Source organism: Sus scrofa, chromosome X (genome assembly GCF_054392235.1).
Source record: "Sus scrofa isolate SSC_HxYL_T2T_F1_AM1 chromosome X, Sscrofa_HxYL_maternal_Yorkshire_Landrace_v2.0, whole genome shotgun sequence".
In the NCBI taxonomy this organism is placed as follows: Eukaryota; Metazoa; Chordata; class Mammalia; order Artiodactyla; family Suidae; genus Sus; species Sus scrofa.
In genome coordinates, this window is record NC_139401.1 from 33,500,626 (window position 1) to 33,526,173 (window position 25,548).

The 25,548-nt window shown below is 36.9% G+C and overlaps 1 long non-coding RNA gene across 1 annotated transcript in view; it reads right to left on the minus strand.

The window, feature by feature from the left end:
* Positions 1-8,833: 8,833 nt before the first annotated feature.
* The window catches only part of LOC110257761 (uncharacterized), a 602,847-nt gene continuing 586,132 nt past the window's right edge, over positions 8,834-25,548 (minus strand). Inside the window, exon 9 of the long non-coding RNA XR_014835236.1 lies at positions 8,834-10,946. This is a non-coding gene — a long non-coding RNA (uncharacterized LOC110257761). The remainder of the gene's footprint in view (positions 10,947-25,548) is intronic.

A 25,548-nucleotide genomic window follows, 5' to 3' on the forward strand; every position in this document is an offset into this window, starting at 1 on the left:
GGACTGTAATATCACTGATAACACAAAAAAATAGAATATACACAAAAACTAGATGAAGTAACATCTATTTTAAAAGTTAATGGTTATTTTGAGAAAATTTTCTCACAATCATTAAACATACAGATACAGATGGCACATTCATACACATCTGTAAAGTATGAGTCTTTACTTAGATCAGATGTTTGTTTTTCTATCAACTTCACTCATATTTTATTCCAAGTTGGTTTATGTACATAAAAAAGTGAGGCAAGACTCGTTGTGGGTTTGCACAATTATCAGAAAATGAACACTGCAAATAGTCAAATAATACCCTGTAAATGGAAAGTCAGTTCAATTCATTCCAATAGTAGTTTAAATTTTTTCCCCCAATTCATGGAATCAAAGTTAAGTTTTTGGAAGTTCATTTTGCTGAAGTTGATCATCTGATATTATCATGAATACTTTACAATTTAAAATTTATTTTTGACAATAAAGGCAAGATTAGTTTTTAGGAGGGGATGATAAGTAATATAAAACTATGGGGCAGAAAAATATTTTGGACTGTTTGTGGCATAAACCTAATTTCAGACTGTCCAAATAAGATGCAGTACTCCAATCAAAACAGAATCTTGACTGGGGAGAGAGGAGACAAGATGGCGGAAGAGTAGGGGGACACGCTCGCCCTCTCCCACAAACACAACAAAAAAAGCACATCTACAGGATAAATGACTTGCACAGAACAGCAACCAATCGCTGGCAGAAGAACCTAAACTCCAATAACGGCAAGAAGTTCGTGACATTACTAGGTAAAACAAGAGAAAAGAGGAAAGTGACAGAAGGTGAATCCGAGTGGGACAGGTGCTCCCGAAAGGGAACTGCAGAGGAGAAAGGGGTCCTGCACCCTGGAAAGTCACCTACTTGGGGGAAAGATCAAACGAACTGGAGGCATCTCCAGATGCAGAGAAGAGTGTAGCAGTAAGTTGGAGTTCTGAAAAGCAGATCGAGAACCGAACGGACCATCTGAATTACGGACACAATCACCAAAAATTGAGACGCCTGGGTGGGGGCTGGGCACCGAGACCTTGGCTCCGGAGGTTAGTCCCTGGAAGGGCTGGGGGGCGGGGTGGAGCGGAGACTGCTTGGGAGGTCTAGAAACTGGTCTGTCAAGTTTGACCGGGCAGAGACTGGGAGACTGCCTGGGAGACTAGAAAACAAAGCTGTCACAGAGGAAGGGAGCAATACTCTAGGGGCGGGGAAGTGGAAAGCCACATCAGGGGGAACCTGGGAAAAGAGCCTGGTCTGCGCCCATGCTGGGGAGGGGAGGGAAGAAGGGGTGGGTCCCCATAGAATACTCCCCACGCCACAGCAAGCTTACCGGCCCGCTAGCTAGCAGAAAGCTGTGCTTCCCAGTGCATCCCCTCCCCCCACCCCCACCACCTCCTATGCACTCGCCAGACCTGGGGCTGCCTGCCATCCAGGAGGGTTGGCCTCAACAATTGCCTGAAGCCTACCACCGCAGGGGCAGTCCCTGCACAGGCCTGCTTGCCCTTTGGAGGGGCTACACACCCACAGAGCAGCACCACACAGCACCAGCCACCGAAAAAAGGTCTGCAGCCCAGAAAAGCTAGATCAAGCCTAGCGAGGCCTTGAAAAGTTCTGCCTAATTCTCGGACAGTCTTTCTGAGTCGGGCTGCCCTGTGGAGGAGCGTCTTGAGTTGGCAGTGGCCCAGCTAGCTACCCAAGCCCTCGGGGGAGCCGAGCTTTTGTGGATCAGCTGCACCGGACTGCCAGCTCCTGGCAGGACCCCCTAAACCCCAGAAAAGCTGTAACAAGCCTGGCCAGGCCGTGAAAGGATCTGCCTAATTCTCAGACAGTCTTTCTGAGTCAGGCTGCCCTAGGAAGGAACCTCTTGGGTTGGCAGTGGCCCAGCTAGCTTCCAAAGCCCCCAGGGGGTGCCAAGCTCTCACAGATCAGCTGCATAGGACTGTCAGCTCCAGGGAGGACCCCCTGCAGCCCAGAAAAGCTACAAAGAGCTTGGCCAGGCCATGAAGAGATCTCCCTATATTCTCAGACAGTCTTTCTGAGTCAGGCTGCCCTGGGGAGGAGCCCCCTGGCTTCGGAGTGGCCCAGATATCTGCTCCAGCCCTCAGGGGGTGCTGCACTCCTGAGGAACAGCTGCCAAATACCACCAACCCCCTGCAAGAATCCCACAGCCTAAAAACACCAGAGCAAGCTCTGCCTGACCGAGTGAAATCTGCCACCATCGTGGTGTGGACCTCCCAGTCCTGTCTGCCCTCAGGAAGTCCTCCTTTGCTTCAAACAAACACTGTTAGCCCCATCAACACTCCAGAAAAGCCACACTGCCTCAAAAAAGATTGACCAACAACGCCAGCCCCCAGGAAACATTCCACGGCAGTGACAAGGCAAACACTGTCTGGTCACGGACAGTACAACTCCATCAGGAAAAAGAAAACAACAAGCAAGATGAAGAAGCTGAGAAACCACCCCCAGCCAAACCAACAGGAGAACTCACCCAAAACAGTCAACAATGAAACAGATCTCTGCAGTCTGACAGACCCGGAGTTCAAAAGAGAAATAGTGAAAATACTGAAGGATTTAAGAGAAGATATGAACAGTAATGCAGACACCCTCAGAAAGGAACTAGAAAATATAAGGAGGAGCCAAGAAAAACTAGACAATTCATTTGCAGAGATACAAACTGAACTAAGGGCAGTAAAAACCAGAATGAATAATGCAGAAGAACGAATCAGTGACGTGGAAGATAGAATAATGGAAATCACCCAATCAGGTCAGCAGACAGAAAACCAAATCAAAAAACAGGAAAACAATATAAGAGACCTATGAGATAATATAAAGCGGGCCAATCTATGCATAATAGGGATTCCAGAAGGAGTAGAAAAAGATAAGGGAATGGAAAATATATTTGAAGAAATTATTGCTGGAAACTTCCCAAATCTAAAGGATACTGGGTTCAAGATACAGGAAGCACAGAGGGCCCCAAACAAATTGAACCCAAATAGACCCACACCAAGACACATCATAATAAAAATGGCAAAAGTTAGTGATAAAGAGAGGATCCTAAAGGCAGCAAGAGAAAAGCAGAATGTTACCTACAAGGGAACCCCCAAAAGGTTATAAGCTGATTTCTCTACAGAAACACTACTACAGGCCAGGAGGGAATGGCAAGAGATATTTAAAGTGCTAAAAGGAAAAAATATGCAACCTAGAATACTCTATCCAGCAAGAATATCATTTAAAATAGAAGGAGAAATAAAAATTTTTTCCAACATTCAAAAACTAAAAGAATACAGCAACACAAAACCCAGGCTAAAAGAAATACTGAAAGGGCTTCTCTAAACCAAAAAGAAAGGAAGGAAAGGGAAGAAAAAAGAAAAGAAAAAGAAGAGGAAGAACTAGGACTGAGGAAACCACAATCAGAGAGCAGTCACTCAAGCCAGCATACAGATTTAATCATGAACATGCTTCAAACAAAATAAAATTTAAAAGGAAAAAAAATAGTCATCAAAATCATAAAATGTGGGCAAGGGATGTTACGAAATAAATAGACCCTTTTTGTTTGTTTCTTTGTATGTTTCTCTTCTTAATTTTAATATAGTAATGAGGTGTTTGAACCTACAGGACCATCAGGCTAAAACACACAATTATAGGAAGGGGTTAGCATACTTAAAAAACAGGGCAACCACAAGCCAAAAGCAAATATTGCATTCGCAAAAAATGAAAAACAAAACAAAACACTCAAGCAGATAACAGGAGACCATCCAACCAAAAAAAAAAAAGGAAGAATGGAGAACCATAGAATCAACTGGAACACGAGGTTCAAAATGGCAATAAATAATCATCTATCAGTTATCACTTTAAATGTCAATGGACTGAATGCCCCAATCAAAAGACACAGAGTGGCTGAGTGGATAAAAAGGCAAAAACCTTCAATATGCTGCCTACAAGAAACTCTTATTAGGACAAAGGATACATATAGATTGAAAGTGAAAGGGTGGGGAAAAATATTTCACGCCAATAGACATGACAGTAAAGCAGGAGTCACAACGCTCATATCAGACAAAATAGACTTTAAAACAAAAGACATAAAGAAAGACAAAGAAGGACACTACTTAATGATTAAGGGATCCATCCAAGGAGAGGATGTTACTATCGTCAACATATATGCCCCAAATATAGGAGCACCCAGATACATACAACAAATATTAACAGACATAAAGGGAGATATTGATGAGAATACAATCATAGTAGGAGACCTAAATACCCCCCTCACATCAATGGACAGATCCTCTAGACAGAAAACCAATAAAGCAACAGAGATCCTAAAGGAAGCAATAGAAAAGTTAGACTTAACTGATATCTTCAGGACACTACATCCAAAAAAATCAGAATGCACATTCTTCTCAAATGCACATGGAACATTCTCAAGAATCGACCACATATTGGGACACAAAGCTAACCTCAACAAATTTAGGAGCATAGAAATTATCTCAAGTATCTTCTCTGACCACAATGCCATGTAATTAGAAACCAACCATGGGAAAAGGAAAGAGAAAAAACCTACTCCATGGAGACTAAACAACATGCTACTAAAAAACCAATGGGTCAATGAGGAAATCAAGAAGGAAATAAAAAAATACTTTGAAATAAATGATAATGAAGACACAACCTCTCAAAACCTATGGGATGCTGCGAAAGCAGTGCTCAGAGGGAAATTTATAGCAATACAGGCCTTTCTCAAAAAAGAAGATCCCAAATTGACAACTTAACCTCCACCTAAACGAATTAGAAAAAGAAGAACAAACAAGACCTAAAGTCAGCAGAAGGAAGGAAATTATAAAGATCAAAGAAGAAATCAATAAAATAGAGACTCAAAAAACAATAGAGAAAATTAATAAAACCAAGAGCTGGTTCTTTGAAAAGGTAAACAAAATTGACAAACCTCTGGCCAGACTCACTAAAAAGAGGAGAGAAAGAACCCAAATAACCAAAATTATAAGTGAAAAAGGAGAAATCACAACGGATACAGCAGAAATACAAAAACCCATAAGAGAATACTATGAACAACTATACGGCAGCAAGTTTGACAATCTGGAAGAAATGGACAATTTTCTAGAATCTTACAGCCTGCCAAAACTGAATCAAGCAGAAACAGACCAACTGAACAGACCAATAACTAGAAATGGAATTGAAAATGTCATAAAAACACTCCCTACAAATAAAAGTCCAGGACCAAATGGCTTCACAGGCAAATTCTATCAAACATAAAAAGAGGAATTGGTGCCCATCCTCCTTAAACTCTTTCAAAAGGTTGAAGAAGAAGGAATACTCCCAAAGACATTCTATGATGCCACCATCACCCTAATTCCAAAACCAGACAGAGATACCACCAAAAAAGAAAACTATCGCCCAGTATCATTGATGAATATAGATGCAAAAATTCTCAACAAAATCTTAGCCAACTGAATCCAACAACATACCAAAAAAATTATACACCATGACCAGGTAGGGTTCATCCCAGGTTCACAAGGATGGTTCAACATACGCAAATCAATCAGCATCATACACCACATTAACAAAAAAAAAGTCAAAAATCATATGATCATCTCAATAGATGCAGAAAAAGCATTTGACAAAGTTCAACATCCATTCATGATCAAGACCCTCGCCAAAGGGGTATAGAGGGAACATTCTAGATATCTTTTGTTCTAAACATTTGTTGAAAATTTTAATCAGAGTATTCAACAAGGGAGTTCAGATTTTGAAGCTATAAGCATAATAAAATTATTGAAACCAAAGGTTACAATCTTAGTGGCATTGATTCCTACTCTAAAGCAAATAGGAATTGAAGAGATAAAATAATAAAGTTGAAAATGTTGCCTATGAAATAATTTGAAATTCTGTAATGACACTGTGGAATATCTCAAACTGTGGATCAAATCCTTTGATCAAGCAGCTATTTTAAATGGGTTTCATTTGTATTTTCTACTGTAGTGGAAACACAATTAGAGAAATTTGTAGTATCTAAATTTGGAAATCTTCAAAATAACTATAAATAAACACAAATTATTTAACATTTATTTGTAAAGAATATTTTTAAGGGATATATTCTAAATTGAGGCAAAAATCCAAATCCAATAACTGTGAAAATATTAGAGCATAAATGATTATACCTTTAATTATAAAAACTGAATAATGAGCATATATTATTTTTATAAATAATTTTACTTTTGAAAATCTGTATAAAATTTATGTGTCCACGGACATAAAATTGATTTTCTGATTGATAATTTTTAATTAAAAATATATTTTGGCTTCCATTCATTTGAAAAGTGACCTATTTGTGGCTAATAAATCATATGATCAACATAGTCCTATCACTCCTAAGTAATATTCAGCAAAATATTGAGAAAAGAAAGCCATTCATAAACTTTAAAAGGGATTGAGTTTGGCCTTTGATATGCCAGGATTTACATAATCTCCAGACTTGGTAAAATTATCTAGCATTTCAAATACATTTCTGGTTGATTCTGTGGAACTGTCCCACAACCTATTATACTCCCAATCTTTATGTTCTAACAGAGATTTCTATGAGGGTAGAATTTAACCATACTTTTTCACAGTTCTGTTGCTTCTCATCTTCTAAGCACTATCAGTGACAGGGTAAACTCAATCTGCTGGCCCCGAAGCATACTGCTAGGTTGGAATGCCTGGCCTCCTGCCACAGGGTAGATAATTTAGTCATTAAAGGCACCTCCTTGGAAGAAGTAAGTATCTCTTCTATTCCAATGATAGTAGAAGGAACATTCCAACTTCCAGTGACACTCCTGGGAGCAGAGTACATACTTCAGATGGAGAAGTTGGCTATCAGGAAACTTTGTGGACAGACCTACTCTAGTTGAGTTGGATGTGTACTTAGCTTAAGGCTTCTCTAGTGCGGAGGGGTACTGTCAAATGACATTCACTATTGGAAGGACCAATGATCCATAAAACCAAGCCTACCAAGCTCTATAAACAGGTACATGTGAAAACACAGTTTCAACTATTATTAATATTTACTGTAATTCATAGACCCTTCTGGTTGAAAACCCATGACCACACTGTACTTAGAAATCTTGAACCAGTGTTTGTAAGGGTCATATATGATCCAAGCCCAATCAAACTTCACATGTCCCTTCAATGTTGAAATTAATGCTTTCAGTATGGGTCTGTAGGTCACCTTATCCTGTCTAACTTACCTGACAACAGATACACTTGGACCATATATTCCAATCTCATCCCACACTAAGCTACCTGGGAGCTGTCTGTCACCAAGACCAATTTTGAACCAATTTTGTTCTTCAGACTAGTGATTACCAGTGGGTAGAGGAAAGGGGAAGGAGAAATATAGGAGTAGGAGATTAAGCGATACAATCTACTATGTATAAAGTAAGCTACAAGTATGTGTTCTACAACACAGAGAATATATCCAGAATTTTATAACTATAAATGGAGTATAATCTTTAAAATTTTTGAATCACTATATTGCCTATCTGAAACTTACATACTATTGTACATCAACTATACTTCAGTACAAATTTTGTTCTTTATATATATATATTATGTGTTATATCTATCACAGCTTTTGAAAATCACTATCAACTTGGAATCTCATTTATGCCAGACAAGAAGGACTGACTGACTTGCTAACTTAAAGCTTGTCAGTGTCCTCTCTGCTAGGAAGCAAAACTAGCATGGGTGAAGTCTCTACATAAAGCTCAAGCCTTTATAACTCCTGGACTTTGTGGCTTGCTGGGAAGGATATCCCCTGAAGACTCTGCTTCTCATCTCCTGAAGTTAATACTTCCAACCAGGACAGTTGGAGGATACCCTCTATCTTATCACTTACGCAAGTGATAGAGACAAGGGGCCTTTATGAGCTACCTATTTACTTCAATTTCTTTTTCCCTACCTTTTTACCAAGGTTGTTGGTTTTCTACAAAAATAAATAAATAAATAAAACATTTAAAAAATAAAGCCTCAGAAACTCAGTGATATAATTATTAAGAGTAATTCTGTGTCAAATGTCCTATTTTGTTTCATTGATAGTAAGTCAACAAATTTAAGGAGTGATTAATTCATCTGACTGTAAATGTAAATGTTCAAGTTGCTGAGATTTATCTTTTGTCAGGGTTCAAAAAGCAAAAATGATTCTATAACTGCCTACTATTTTATTAGCATATATATTTAGTTTGCTGCTAAATAGAAAAGCTATTTATTTATTTATTTATTCATTTTTATATACTGAAATTTGACTACTCTAATGGATGTTTCAAGGCAATGCTCAGTTCTCAAACTTTTTTTAGCATATTTCATCAACTGACACATGGCTTTGAGTAGTAAGCTCAATGTTGTATGAAGGGCACTTTATGTGCGGGAATTTGGTATACTTGAAAGTCACAGGAAAGCAGTTCATTCTGTTTCTGCTAGTGTATCTAAAAGATAATTAAATGTTACACATGGATGATTTAAACAATAGTAAAGTTTGCTTAGATAATAACAGTGGTCTTCAAAAAACGCCTATTTATTGATCTAATATCTTTGTTACTTCTATTGATGCTAGCTGACTATAACAAAGTTATTAAGTTTCTTTTAGTATATTAAAATAATTGTTTGGGAGTTGATTATTTTTTAAAAAGCTTTAATTTTTTAAAAAGTATTGCTTTGTCATGTATCTATTCCAATAAAATTTCTTATTGTAATTTCTATTGGAAGATAATCTTTACCTGAATAGTGTTTTTGCAAGTTATTCAGAATTAAAGTAATACTTTCTGCATTTATTTGGCAACTTATTTTGGCATTATGATGTGATTCCTTAGAACAATTGCACTTTAAATTGCAATTGCACAAAAGCACTTTCAATTCAAGGCCCATAGTACTACACAGTAGGAGGGCTAAAACAACTAATGAACTTGAAAAGTCAATACAGTGAATTAGAAAGAAAAATGAAAATAAAAGCAAACTCAAGAACACTAAAAACAACATTCACATCATAAATTTTAGGGTAGGGTACAGCGTAATACTGTTGTGTGAGAGCTTGTTTTGTCCAAAACAGTGATAAAACACAGCACATGATTTCTATTTTCTATTTCTTTGGGACTGCCTTTAACTTTTTGTTTGTTTGTTTTGAATCAGGCTTGAATACTTTATCAAAGACCGGTATAAGCAGCCTGAATAATACCTAATTGAAAATGTGATTTTACCATGCTAATATGGTAATAGATTCATTCAGTTCAGGAAATTCTTAGGTCTGTTGCTTACAAAATATGGAAACACAGGATCATTATTGTGTAATTTAAGGTCATAAAAGGCATCTGGTATCAATCTACAGAGGATAAAATGATTTCATTTATTAATTGAAGAGTTGCTTTCCTTATTGTCTTAGAAGTATCACATATTTTTTTGTAATTAAAGATTAATATATCCTTTTTTGTCCAAGCAATCCATATTTTACTTAAAAAACTCAGCAAAAGGCATGTATTATTTTCTAAATAATCAATGTTATTTAAGAATATTTTTTAAAAGTTCACTGATGAAACTCTATTTTATGTAAATAGCCTCTTCCTGGATGTCAAGTAATTTAAACACTTGAAACAATTTTAAATTTTTGAAAAATAACTGATTTCTTTCTCTGTCAATGATATGCTCACGCTTTTCCTTAATTCTTCGTTTTCATTCTGACCGTGTAAAGTACAATCACAAAGACATGGACATATATTCGAATATATAACAATATTTTTATATATAATAAGTTCTGTACTTCAAAGAGGGCATCTTTGAAGACTCTACACCCTTTTGTATTGTTCAAAAAATTATTTTAATTCCTTGGAAAAGTCCTCTAAATCAGTGATATGTGGTAGCTTTGTGATTCACATTTTCAGGAGGCAAAGATCTACACAACTCTAGGTTATTTCTACCGATCTGATTCATTTCAAGAAATAATTGTTAGAGACTGCTGAGCACCTTACAAAGAATGTATTGCTTGCTCCCTTGCACTGCTCCTCCCATATGTCCCGAAGAAAAATTTCACAAATTACTTTGAACATAGAAACTTTGTTCGACAAACTGCAAAGTTCTACAAGGTGATCATTTTAATGTCTTTCAATGTAAAGTTTTTACAGATTCATTTAAATGAAAAAAGTAGCAAAGAAACCAACAAAAATAATACTATACTATAAAGGTAGTACACTTGATATTTGAAATTAATTATTTTTGCAATGAACCACACTTTATATTTTAATTATGAATAATAAATATTTCAATTCCCATCAATGATTATTATTCTACATAAGAAATATGATTTCTTACAATTAAGAGTAGCTTTTAGATTTTAATGTTTTTAAGGAACTAAATAAGAGAATCAGGCTCTTTAAATATTTTACTGATGATAATGGCATCCAATTTATCATTTTAAAATACAAACTCTTAGAGATCATTTTAAAAATACATTATTACTTTAAGAATATCTTAAACACTTTAAATTTTTAATAATTGCTACTGATGGGAAAAGGCCATTCAATGGTAATAGCATTCTGGATGCACCATATTATTCAGGTACATATGAGTACAGACTAAAGTCTTTGTACGTAAGGCTATTCTCTTGTTGATTTTGAATTTCTCCAAAACTGGATGAACCTAGCAATTAATATTATCAGCGTACATTCTGAATTATTCATGTGAATCCTCCCTCCCTAAATGAAGATCCACATGCTGAATATAAAAAGGCAATATAAAAATAATAATTGAACTTACCAGATCTGGTGAGACAATATATTGTGCAATTGTGTCACTAGAAACCACATGTCCTTTCATATTCCCTGGTTGCTGACAGTGGCTTTGCTAAGTATCTTGAATCTGTGGCCACCTTATTTCCAGTAAAATTTTGAATCCTTGATAAAATAAAAATTGATGATAACATTTAAAGTAAGTAGTTATCTATAATTTTTTATGCTAATCTACAGTTTTCTACTCAAAGGGTTCAGTGGATTATACTATAGAGAGATAGCATCCTCCCAATGCTTCTTCTCCTTAGGGGTTTGAAATGAAATTCAGATATAATGAATTTCTTGACAGTATGAGGGGTGATTAAGTGGAATTTTCTGGTGACTCAGACTTCTCCATTCTTCCCTTCACCCTGAATTCTCTGCAGCTGTAGGTTCTTAAGCATTTCACATGAACCATTTACTGCAAATAGTAACTGATGTACCCCACAGAAATATTAGTTCACAATCCAAACAGTGAAACGTTCAAGGAGTAAAGTTACATGGAAAGGAAAAAAAACCCCTATAAACTGGGTACACATGGATTAAAGTGAACTCAACTAAAGAAACATTTGTTAATTTAAAAATCAGGCTGAGAAACTCTCCCAATAGGAAAAAGTATAAAGGAATTAAAATTATTACAGGAATAGTAAAAATATAAAAGTAGATATAGAAGTTCTAAAATTCAAATAATAGGAATCTGGATAATGGAAAATAAAAATGAAAAACAAACATAATTGAAGAAATATTGGATATATATTTTGTGAAATTTAATTTCAAAATAAATCTACAGATTTAAAAGGAATGATAAAAATGTCAGATTGAAAAATCCATTGAGTGACAGAGATTATAAAGAAAAACAAAAATTTTACGAAAATTTAGTAAAACTGAAGAATACTCAAGACAGGAAATTGTAAATATCATTCAGTGAAAAATAATAAATCTCATAGCATTAGATTCCTCAACTAAAGTATTTTCAAGATGAAAGGAAGGATGACTTTTTTAAAAATTCAAAGGGCAGACAATTTGAATGTGAAATTTGCCATTCTCAATGAAATTATTAAAATTTGAGATTATAATTAAAATAATTTTAGCTATCACAAGACAACAGAAAATTTGCCACATAAAAGCCATATAAAACAAAGTAGATTTTCAGTAAATTATTAACATAAAAAGAGAAAAAAAATCTCCACCTATTACTGCAAGACATGACATTAATTTAAAAAAATATCTTGATAAAATTGGCTATATAAAAATATACAAACTTACCTAAGAGAAAAGACAGTATATCCAGAATAAACCAGCCTTAAAATTTATAAAATATTAACTTAGTACCAACATGAGAGTTGGGTAAGTGTCCAGGACATGATAGGATGAGAAAATTCTCAGTTTTTAAGGATTAAATAGATCATTTCTTAAGGTATGTTGTTTAAAGAGACACAAACTTGAAAAGAATGTTTGAATGTATAAAGACACACTAAATCTACAATTAGACATTACTAACCCCCAAAGCTGGTGTAGGTATACAGATACAATAGACTTTAAAAATAAAAGTTTCCAAAAAAAAATAAATAACAATTCTGCATATGTATTGCAGTGGATACTGGATGACACCACCAGATTCTTCGTCTCCAATATTAAAACACTCATTCCCCAGCTGTTGGGAATACTAGCAGCTAACAGCTTTCAGGTGAGTTCATTACCTTATAATCACCTTCAACTGAAGAGTGTTTCCTTGCTTGAGGTCACACCCACAACCAATGATTGGTCAAGACAAAAATACAAAGGCCTGGTTTCCTTTCCTAGTTTAGGACTACCCTGCAGAGCTCTTCTCTCAGAGCTCCTTTTGGGATTGACTGTCCTTTTTTGTGACATAACTGCCCCCTCCTCCATCTGCAAAATATTACTTACTCCAGACCTCCCCAGGCAATAATAGTAATTCCTGAGTGGTAATCTCCATCTCATAGTCTCCTTTCTAGGGCACCAGAACTGCAACACTTGGTGCCTGAACTGTTGACAGGATGCAGACTCTAAGACTGTATTCTCAAATGGACCCCACCTGCCACTCATCTAGCAAGGAGAACTTCATCCCTGATGGAAGATAGTGCACTGATAGCACCTGGCACTTGGAAGCATGTCAATGGTTACAACTTTCACCCATAGTGAACTGGAATGGTTTACCATGGAAAAGCATGCCCTAATTAGGGTGATGGATCAGGCATATGATAAGTATAGAAGAAATGATTGTTATAAGAATAGTGGAATTAGATGGCTGTTTCTGAGGGCAATTAATTCTTGACAGAGATGCAATGAAAGGCTGGGAGTAATCAATCACAGTTGAAGGATAATTGTGAAACTAAAAGCCACATTAAAAAAAAAAGTATTTTGGGAGTTCCCTTGTGGCTTAGTAGTTAAAGATATAAAGATCTGGCATTGTCACTGCTATGGCTCTGGTTAGATCCCTAGCCTCCTGGTAACTTCTGTATAACACAGGCATTGCCAAACATACACACACACACACACACACACACACACACACACATTTTGTTTCCAGCTAGAAGGGGGATAATAATTGAGCACTGAGCTGAGGACCAAGAGTAGCAGAGCTTGAGATATATTCGACATTTCAACCCAAGCAGATACACTGTGCCAGGGTCAAGTCCCTTACTGAAAAGAGATGGACCCTGAGTATGATATGAGAGACATCTAAATTGATGTTCTTGAAAATCTTGAATCTCCATATTCCCCTGAATCCTTTGGGCATACAGAAGAGGCTCACTCTTTCCTGGTGAAGATCATCACTACCACTTTCCTTGATGATTGTACAGAGGCCTCTGCCTTGCAAGCTACAGAGGTCCCCTTCAGGATATATCTCTACCACTCAGGCTGGCCATTAGACCAAAACTGGGGTTAACTTTTTTTAATTAAAGTACAGTTGATCTACAATGCTATAAAGCTTTTCAGACAAACATAAGCTAAGAGGATTTAGCACCTCCAAACCAGCTTTACAACAACTACTAAAGGAAATTCTCTTGGCAGAAAATAAAAAGGCACAATTAGAAACAATAAAATTACAAATTAGAAAGCTCACTTGTAAAGGCAAACACAATATAAAAGTAGGAAATCACACATTGACAAATATGATATTGAAACTAGCAAGCATGAGAAGAGGAGAGGACAAATGCAGAACACCAAAAATGCATTTGAAATTAAGACACCAACAACCAAAACCAATTCTGTGCATGATGGAATTAATTTTTATTATAGGCTGACCAGAGAAATGCTGGACCTCCTGAGGAAGAAAGACCATATCCCAAAGGAGTTGCATGGCTACATGGTATAGCCAATATACTTCAGAAAGAGCCAGAAAGGTATTTCTTGAACTGGATCCTGAATATACTTGATGAAGGGTATAGGAGGGCTTTGACATAAACTTGAATAATAAAGAGTATATTTTCCAGAACACAGAATTTAACATCCTAGGGAGGACCCTGGAAAAGATACTTTTTGCTAAGGTGAGTCTTAGAAGTTTGGAGACATTCAATTGAGTCATAGAAAGTGAAGAAAAAAATGCCAGTACTGCCATAGCATAGAGAGGAATAGGGCTCCAAAAGTCTCTGAAAAGAGGACATGCCAGAGTGGTGTGCTACATAATGAGGGAGAAAATCACCAAATAATTTTGGTATATGAGGAGCCCAGATAATACTCTGTTAATCAGAGAAGCAAGGAATACTCTAGTAAGAAAGGGAAGTGTTTAACTGTGACGCTCAGTGGTAGCTAACCTTCATCACCCAAGGCTGATGCCAGGAGATTCTGCTACTGAAAGGAGCTACCTGAAAAAAATGGGGGTGACAGTTTTCCAAAATAAGAGACCATGTGATGACATTTAAACATCAGAGGCAAGGTTGGCCCAATTATTTGAACAAAGAGAAAATTCAAACAGCAAGGGTGGCCTGACCTACCGATATTTATAGAGATAGTTATTGGAGTATGACATTCTCAGAGGCAAGAAAAGTATGCATCAAATAAGAGCATTGGCCGATTTATAATAATAAAATAAACGAAAGATGGATGATCAAGAGACAGACCCAATAAAAGTCATGATGCTTTGCCTAGTTCCTGAAACAAAACCTGTTTTTAGACCAAAAACCACCCGACTGAAGGAGAATCTAGTTGCCCAAAAGAAAGCCTTCTGTAACAAGGAAATACAGTAATTATGCTCTTAGTTCATCCCCCCAAAGACCTATATCTATTTACTTAGGTAATTATGCACTGAGAAGAGAAAACCTCAAATAATTCAAGTGCTCTTGGACATGAGGACTGAGCCTTTATTGATACTTGAAGATTGATATATCAACAGAAAACTCCTGTTGGAGGAGTATATAGGGACCAGGTAATAAATGGAGATCTGTCCCATTCAGGTTTATCCAAATGTATAAGTTAAATGGACATACATAGGGACTGGCATAAATCCCATATTAGTTTTTTCCCCCTCTTAGGACTAAGACCTCTTTCACTAAAGGGCCTCTGAAACTTTCTCCTCAACCTCCTCCATCCAGCCTGCTGAGATAGAAAAATATACATACAGATACATGCTCATATAATTGTATATATACATATCTCCATGGGGGACTGCAAGTAATCAATGCCACTTAAATAAACCTAGAGTTTCCAGTTGTTGTTATTCCCATTACATTTCAATTTATTTACCAGTCTGGACCCTCAACACCCATACTTCTGGATGATGTGTTAGTAAACTACAATTAATTCAGCCAAGCATCAGCCACAACTATGGCTATTTATACAGGAATACTTGCTTAAGCAGATTAATATAATCACAGTACATGTGGCCATTAATCTGGAAAATGCATTCTTTTTCACCCGTATCAGAAAAAGTTCACTTTTATTTGGAATAGAGGCTCTCATACCATCTGTTTTAAAATAGTCATAGTAGAACTGGACCATCTGGATGAGCTCCAGAATAACATATTGGTCCATTATATCAGTAATATGATGTTAAACTGGACAGGATTATCAAAAAGTGGCAAGTACTTCAGAAGTACTTAGAAGGCATGTGCCCTCCACAGGGTAGAAGATAAACTCCAAGAGGATTCAAGTTCCTGGCATATAAGTAAAGTTTGAGAGGATCCATTGGTTTGGGGCATGATGAAGCCTCTTCTCTAAAGTAAAGAACAAATTATTTCAACTTACATATTTTACCACTAACAAAGTAGCACAGTGCTCCATAGGCCACTTTGGGTCCTGGAACCACCATATAACAAGTACAAAGAGAATAGTAGCACTAATATAAATACCAAATAAAATAAACATTAAAAATATTACTTGAGGTAAAGTGGCTTGGTTTATGATAAAAATCAATCCATCAGGAAAATATAATAATTGTAAATATATGTGCATCTTATAACCCAATACCAAGTAGATGAAGAAAAAACTGACAGAAATGAAAGGATAAATAGACAATTCAGCCACAATAGGTGAAAAATTAATATACTATTTTCCATAATGGATGGAACAACTATATAGAAGATAAACAAGAAAATAAGACTTGGACAACACTGTAGTCTAACTACACCTAACAAATAGCTTAATAACATTCCACCCAACAAGAATAGAATACATGTTCTCAAGTGCAAAGGAAAATTCCCCAGTATGGATCATATACTAGGACATAAAATAAGCCTTAATAAATATTTTAAAAAAGATTGAAATCATACCAGGTATGTTTTACAATCACAATGTAATCAAAATATAAATCAATATCATAGATTTGAGAAACTCAAAAATATGTGGAAATTGGAAAATGCATTCCTAAATAGTTGACCCTTGAACAACACAGAGATTAAGAACTTTGACCACTATGTATAACTTTATGGTTGGCCTTCCTTATCCTCAGTTCTGCATCCATGGATTCAACCCGCTGTGGAATATTTAGTGCTGTAGTATTAATGAAAAAAATCCACATGTAAGTGAATCTTCACAGTTCAAATCTGTGTTGTTCTAGCGTCAATTATAATGGAGAGGTTAAAAAAGAATCAAAAAGGACATTAGAATTTTTTTTGTCTTTTTAGGGCCACACCCATGACATATGGAGGTTCCCAGGCTAGGGGTCGAATCGGGGCTACAACAGCTGGCCTATGCCACAGCCACAGCAATGCTGTGGATGTGAGCCACATCTGCGACCTACACCATAGCTCACAGGAATGCCAGATCCTTAACACACTGAGAAATGCCAGGGATTAAATCTGTGTCCTCATGGATGCTAGTCAGATTCTTTTCCACTAAGCCAAGAAGGAAACTCCTAGAAAATAATTTTAGATGAATGAAAATAAATCTACCAACATGCCAAAACTATGGGATGCAGCTAAAATAATGCTTAAATGGAAATTTACAGCTATAAATATCTATTTTAAACAGGAAAAATATCTCAAATTAAAAATCTGACATTGTGCCATAAGACAATGGAAAATGAAGAACAAACTAAATCTAAAGGAAGAAAAAATGAAGATGTAACAAAGTCTAGAAAAAATTAATAAAAATAGAAAAAGATGAGAAAACTAATGAAACTAAAACTGGTTCTTTGAAATCATCAAGAAAAATCATCACGTCTTCTCTAGACTGCCCAAGAAAAAAAAAAAGAAGTGTGAAATTTCTAGAATCATATATGAAATGGGGACATCACCACTCATCTTACAAGAAAAAGATGATTATAAAAGAAACTTACAATTTTATGCTAAAAAGTTATATAACGTAGATGAAATGAACAATTTCCTAGAAAGATGCAAACCACCAGAATTGATTAAAGAAGACAGAGACAATCTGAGCAACTTGCAAAAATGATATTAAATTTTTAATCAAAAGAAAAAAAACTACAGAAAAGAAAGTCCATGCCCCAAAGGCATTGCTACTAAGTTCTATTAAATATTTAAAGATGAATTAAGATCAACTCTTTTTTATTTATTTTTTTCCCGCTGTACAGCTACAAAATAGGGATCAAGTTACTCTTACATGTATACATTTTTCCCCACCATTTGTTCTGTTGCAATATGAGTATCTAGACATAGTTCTCAGTGCTACTCAGCAGGATCTCCTTGTAAATCTATTCTAAGTTGTATCTGATAACCCCAAGCTCCTGATCCCTCCCACTTCCTCCTTCTCCTGTCCGGCAGCCACAAGTCTATTCTCCAAGTCCATGATTTTCTTTTCTGTGGAGATGTTCATTTGTGCTGGATATTAGATTCCAGTTCTAAGTGATATCATATGGTGTTTGTCTTTCTGTTTCTGACTCATTTCAATCAGTATGAGAGTCTCTGGTTCCATCCATGTTGCTCTAAATGGTATTATGTCATGCTTTTTTATGGCTGAGTAGTATTCCATTGTGTATATATACCACCTCTTCCGAATCCAATCATCTGTCGATGGACATTTGGGTTGTTTCCATGTCCTGGCTATTGTGAATAGTGCTGCAATGAACATGCGGGTGCATGTGTCTCTTTTAAGCAGAGTTTTGTCTGGATAGATGCCCAAGTGTGGGATTGCAGGGTCATATGGAAGTTCTATGTATAGATTTCTAAGGTATCTCCAAACTGTTCTCCATAGTGGCTGTACCAGTTGACATTCCCACCAACAGTGCAGGAGGGTTCCCTTTTCTCCACAGCCCCTCCAGCACTTGTTATTTGTGGACTTATGAATGATGGCCATTCTGACTGGTGTGAGGTGGTATCTCATGGTAGTTTTGATTTGCATTTCTCTTATAATCAGCGATGTTGAGCATTTTTTCAGGTGTTGCTGGCCATCTGCCTATCTTCCTTGGAGAACAGTCTATTCAGGTCTTTTGCCCATTTTTCCATTGGGTGATTGGCTTTTTTGCTCTTGAGTTACATGAGTTGCTTGTATATTCTAGAGATTAAGCCCTTGTCCATTGCATCGTTTGGCACTATTTTCTCCCATTCTGTAAGTTGTCTTTTTGTTTTCTTTTTGGTTTCCTTTGCTGTGCAAAACTTGTCAGTTTGATGAGGTCCCATGGGTTTATTTTTGCTCTTATTTCTATTGCTTTGGGAGACTGACCTGAGAAAATATTCATGAGGTTGATGTCAGAGAGTGTTTTGCCTATGTTCTCTTCTAGGAGTTTGATGGTGTCCTTTCGTATATTTAAGTCTTTCAGCCATTTGGAGTTTATTTTTGTGCATGGTGTGAGGGTGTGTTCTAGTTTCATTGCTTTGCATGCAGCTGCCCAGGTTTCCCAGCAATGCTTGCTGAATAGACTTTCTTTTTCCCATTTTATGTTCTTGCCTCCCTTGTCAAAGATTAATTGTCCCTAGGTGTCAGGGTTTATTTCTGGGTTCTCTATTCTGTTCCATTGGTCTGTCTGTCTGTTTTGATACCAGTACCACACTGTTTTGATGACTGTGGCTTTGTAATATTGCTTGATGTCAGGGAGAGTGATGCCTCCTGCTTGGTTTTTGTTTCTCAGGATTGCTTTGGCAATTCTGGGTCTTTTGTGGCTCCATATAAATTTTTGGATGGTTTGTTCTAGTTCTGTGAAAAATGTCCTGGGTAATTTGATAGGGATTGCATTGAATCTGTGGATTGCTTTGGTAGTGTGGCCATTTTTACAATATTGATTTTTCCAACCCAGGAGCATGGAATATCTTTCCATTTCTTTACATCTTCTTTAACTTCCTTCATTAATGTTTTATAGTTCTCAGCATATAAGTCCTTTACCTCTTTGGTCAGATGTATTCCCAGGTATTTGATTTTTGGGGGTACTATTATAAAATGTATTTTTGTATTCCTTTTCTAATATTTCATTGTTAGTATACAGAAATGTGACTGATTTCTGAATGTTGATCTTATATCCTGCTACTCCTGAATTTGTTGATCAGTTCATGTAATTTTTGGGTTGAATCCTTTGGGTGTTCTATGTATAGTATCATGTCATCTGCATACAGTGGCAGTTTTACCTCTTCTCTTACTACTTGGATGCATTTAATTTCTTTTGTTTTTCTGATTGCTATGGGTAGGACTTCCAATACTATGTTAAATTCAGTGTTGAGAGTGGACATCCCTGTATTGTTCCAGATTTCAGTGGGAAGGCTTTCATCTTTTCTTCATTGAGTATTATATTTGCTGAGGATTTATCATAAATAGCTTTGATTATGTTAAGGTATGTTTACTCTATACCCACTTTGGTAAGAGTTTTTATCATGAATGGATGTTGGACTTTGTCAAATGCTTTCTCTGCATCTATTGAAATGATCATGTGGTTTTTGAATTTTCTTTTGTTAATGTGGTTTATGACATTGATTGATATGCATATGTTGAACCATGCTTGTGAACCTGGGATGAATCCCACCTGGTTGTGGTGTATGATCATTTTATATCTTGTTGGATTCAGTTGTCTAAAATTTTGTTGAGAATGTTTGCATCTATATTCATCAAAGATGTTGGCCTATAGTTTTCTTTTTTGGTGGGATCTTTGTCTGATTTTGGAATTAGGGTGATGGTGGTGGCATAGAATGTCTTTGGGAGTATTCCTTCCACTTCAGCCTTTTGAAGAAGTTTAAGAAGAATGGGTATAAGTTCCTCTTTGAGTATTTGGTAGAATTCACCCGTGAAGCCATCTGGTCCTGCACTTCTATTAGTAGGGAGTGTTTTTATAATGTGTTCATTTTCATTTCTAGTGATCGGTCTGTTCAGTTGATCTATTTCTTCTTGATTCAGTTTTGGCAGGCTGACAGTCTCTAGAAAGTTGTCCATTTCTTCTAGGTTGTCAAATTTGTTGGCACATAACTGTTCATAGTATTCTCGCATGGCTTTTTATATTTCTGTAGTATCCGTTGTGACTTCTCCTTTTTCATTTCTTATTTTGTTTATTTTGGTTTTTTCTCTCCTCTTCTTGGTGAGTCTAGCCAGAGGTTTGTCTATTCTGTTTACCTTTTCAAAGAACCAGCTCCTGGTTTGATTGATTTTTTTCTACTGTTTTTTGAATCTCTGTTTTATTGATTTCCTCTTTGATCTTTATGATTTCCTTCCTTCTGCTGACTTTAGGTTTTGTTGGTTCTTCTTTTTCTAATTCATTTAGGTGGTGGGTTAATTTGTGGATTTGAGATTTTTCTTCTTTTTTGAGGAAGGCCTGTATTGCTATGAACTTTTCCCTGCGTGCTGCTTTTGTGTGGCATTCCATAGATTTTGAGTGGTTGAATCTTCATCATCATTTGTCTTGAGGTATTTTTTTAATTTCTTTCTTGATTTCCTCATTGCCCCATTGGTTTTTTAGTAGCATGTTGTTTATTCTCCATGTAGTAGCTTTTTTCTCATTTCTTTCCCTGTGGTCGATTTCTAGCTTCATGCCATTTTGGTCAGAGAAGATACTTGAAATAATTTCTATACTCTTAAATTTATTGAGGTTAGCTTTGTGCCCCAGTATGTGATCAGTTCTTCAGAATGTTCCATGTGCACTTGAGAAGAATGTGTAGTTTGATTTTTTGGATGTAATGTCCTGAAAAGGTTGATTAAGTCTAACTTTTCTATTGTTTCCTTTAGGATCTCTGTTGCTTTATTGATTTTCTGTCTAGAGGATCTGTCCATTGATGTGAGTGGGGTGTTAAATTCTCCTACTATGATTGTATTCCCATCAATTTCTCCTTTTATGTCTCTTAGTATTTGCTGTAAGTACCTGGGTGCTCCTATATTAGGGGGATATTTATTGATGATTGTAATATCCTCTTTTTGAATGGATCCTTTAACCATTAAATAGTGTCCTTCTTTTTCTTTCTGGCCTTCATTTTAAAGTCTATTTTGTCTGATATGAGTATTGCTACTCCTGCTTTCCTGTCTTGTCCATAGACATGAAATGTCTTTTCCCATACCCTCACTTTCAATCTATATCTATCCTTTTCCATAATGTCAGTTTCTTGTAGGCAGCAGATTGAAGGTTTTTGCTTTTTTATCCAGTGTGCCACTCTGTGTCTTTTGATTAGAGCATTCAGTCCGTTGACATTTAAGGTGATTATTGATAATTATTTATTTATTGCCATTTTAAGCCTTGTTTTTCCAGTTGACTCTATGTTTTTCTTTTCTTTTTTGGGTTGGATGGTTTCCATTTATTTTATACTTGAGTATTTTTCTTTTCAGTTTTTGTGAATGTAATATTTGTCTTTGATTTGTCATTGCCCTGTTTTTTAAGTATGTTAACGCCTTCCTATATCTGCTTGCTTTAGCCTGATGATCATATAGACTCAACACATCATTAAGATAAAAAAGTATCTATTTTTTCTTACTTACCTTACCCACATTTTATGATTTTGATGTCTTTTTGTTGTTGTTGTTAACATCTTCATGTTTGGATCTATATGCTGGCTTATTTAAGTGACTGCTTTCCAGTTGTGCTTTCCTCCATCCTAGTTCTTCCTTTTTTTTTTTTTAATTTAGAGAAGCCCTTCCAGTATTTCTTTTAGAATGGGTTTCGTCTTTCTGTACTCTTTCAGCTTTTGTTTGTTGGAGAAATTAATTTCCCTGTCTATTTTAAATAATATCCTTGCTGGATAGAGTATTCTAGGTTATAAATTTTTTTCCTTTCAGCACTTTAAATATGTCTTGCCACTCCCTTCTGGCCTGTAGTCTTTCTGTAGAGAAATCAGCTGATAGCCTTATTGGGGTACCCTTATAATTAACTCTTTGCCTTTCCCTTGCTGCCTTTAGAATCCTCTCTTTGTCTTTAACTTTTGGCATTTTTAGTATAATATGTCTTGGTGTGGGCCTGTTTGGGTTCAATTTGTTTGGTGCCCTCTGTACTTCTGATATCTTGATATCAGTATCCTTTAGATTTGGAAAGTTTTAAGCCATAATTTCTTCAAATATATTTTCAATCCCCTTTTCTTTTTCTTCTCCTTCTGGAATTTCTCTTGTGCGTAGATTGGCCCACTTTATATTACCCCATAGGTCTCTTACGTTGCTTTCATGTTTTTTCATTTGGTTTTTTTGTCTGCTGTCCTGATTGGGTGATTTCCATTATTCTATCTTCCATGTCACTAATTCATTCCTCTGTATTATTCATTCTGGTCTTTATTGCCTTTAGTTCATTTTGTATCTCTGCAAATGAATTTTCTAATTTATCTTGTCTCCTCCTTATATTTTCTAGCTCCTTTCTGAGGGAATCTGCACTACTGTTTATATCCTCTCTTAATTCTTTCAGTATTTTCACTGTCTCCCTTTTGAACTCAAAGTCTGTCAGACTGCAGAGGTCTGTTTCATTGTTAATTGGTTTAGGTCAGTTCTTCTGTTGCTTTAACTGGGAATGGTTTCTGAGTCTCTTCATTGTGCTTGTGTTTTTCTTTTTCTGTGAATTTGGGGAAGCCAAGCTGTACTTTGGCACAGTCCAGGGTAGTCTGGCAGGGCTGGCTCCGTGAGGATGGGTTGTGGGCGCCAGGAGTGTGCAAAGGTGCCAGCGGCATGGATCCACGCAGAATGGGCATGGGCACCAGGAGTGCACAGGGGTGACAGCAGGGCCAGATCTGCATGGGCGGGCCAGGATCCATGTGGGCTGGGAACAGGCACCGGGAGCATGCAAGGGTGACACAAGGCCAGATACACCTGGGCTGGGCGCAGGCACTGGGAGTGTGCAAAGGTGCCAGCAGGGCTAGACCTGCATGTGTGGGCATGGGTGCTGGGAGCATGCAAGAGTGTCTGCAGGGCTGGATTTGCCCAAGTAGGGCCGGATCCACACGGGCAGGGCACAGACACCAGGAAAGGGTGCTCAGCTCTCTGTGATCCAGTGGGCAAGTGTGCACACTGGGGCCCAAGGAGTTTTCTATAGTGGCCTGACCCTCTATCTGTCCCCTTCCCAACAGTGGCACCTTGCCTCTCCTGTGGGTCTGGACCTTCTCCTGGGTTCCCTCTGCTGTGGATTTCCACTCCCCAGCCCTTAGTATACCACTCCCCCTGCCAGCAGTGCACTGCTCCCTAGTCCCTTAGGCTGTCTCCATACAACCAACCCCAGCCCACTTGCTCCCTGGGACTGACTTCCAGAGCCTAAGTCTTAGAGCATCCAGCCCCCACCAAGTGTCTCAGTCTGTGGTGTCTGTGCCAGTGGTTCAGATGGTCTGTGCATCTCTCACTCTGCTTTTTGGATCTCAGACCTGCTGCTGTGCTTTTCTTGGCTTCTTGGAGTTCCCTCCAACTCGGCTGATCTTTCCACTGTTTAGGTGGCTTCCCAGGGTGTAGGTTCCCTTTCTCCTTCACAACTCCCTCACAGGAGTGTTAGACACATCCTGATTCCTTCTCTCTCTCTCTCTCTCTCTCTCTGTTTATTATTTTGTTCTACACAGTTCTGTCTAGAGTTTCTTGCCGTTATTGGAGGTTTAAGTTCTTCTGCCAGCATTCAGTTGATGTTCTGTGTGAATTGATTTTACATGCAGATGTGGTTTTTTTGATGTATTTGTGGGAGAGGGTGAGCAAGTCCTCTTATTCTTCTGCTGTCTTGCCAGCGCCCTCTTGATTTTCTTTTTTTTTTTAAATCATGAAAGGTTTTTGGATTTTGTCAAATACTTTTACTGCAACAATTAAGATGATCATTTTTTAAGTTTATTCTATTGATAAAATGTATTACTAGAATGAATTTTTGTGTTGAACCCTTATTGCATTTTGTTATAAACCCCACATGGTCATAAGATATAATTCTCTTATGTTTCTACACTTGCTAGTATTTTATTCAGGATTTATGTATCCATAATCATAGGTTGTTCTGTAATTTTATTTTCTGGAGATATTTTTGTCTTGTCATGGTCTCAGGTATATACTGTTCTCAAGGTACAAATTCAGCTATGTTCTCTTTAATTTTTTGGAAGATTTTGTTAAGAATCAATGTTAATTAATGGCCATACAACCCAAAGCAATCCACAGATTCAATGCAATCCCTATCAAATTACCCAGGACATTTTTCACAGAACTAGAACAAACAATCCACAAATTTATAAGGAGCCACAAAAGACCCAGAATTGCCAAAGCAATCCTGAGAAACAAAAACCAAGCAGGAGGCATCACTCTCCCTGACATCAAGCAATATTACAAAGCCACAGTCATCAAAACAGTGTGGTACTGGTATCAAAACAGACAGACAGACCAATGGAACAGAATAGAGAACCCAGAAATAAACCCTGACACCTAGGGACAATTAATCTTTGACAAGGGAGGCAAGAATATAAAATGGGAAAAAGAAAGTCTATTCAGCAAGCATTGCTGGGAAACCTGGGCAGCTGCATGCAAAGCAATGAAACTAGAACACACCCTCACACCATGCACAAAAATAAACTCCAAATGGCTGAAAGACTTAAATATACGAAAGGACACCATCAAACTCCTAGAAGAGAACATAGGCAAAACACTCTCTGACATCAACCTCATGAATATTTTCTCAGGTCAGTCTCCCAAAGCAATAGAAATAAGAGCAAAAATAAACCCATGGGACCTCATCAAACTGACAAGTTTTGCACAGCAAAGGAAACCAAAAAGAAAACAAAAAGACAACTTACAGAATGGGAGAAAATAGTGCCAAACGATGCAATGGACAAGGGCTTAATCTCTAGAATATACAAGCAACTCATGTAACTCAAGAGCAAAAAAGCCAATCACCCAATGGAAAAATGGGCAAAAGACCTGAATAGACTGTTCTCCAAGGAAGATAGGCAGATGGCCAGCAACACCTGAAAAAATG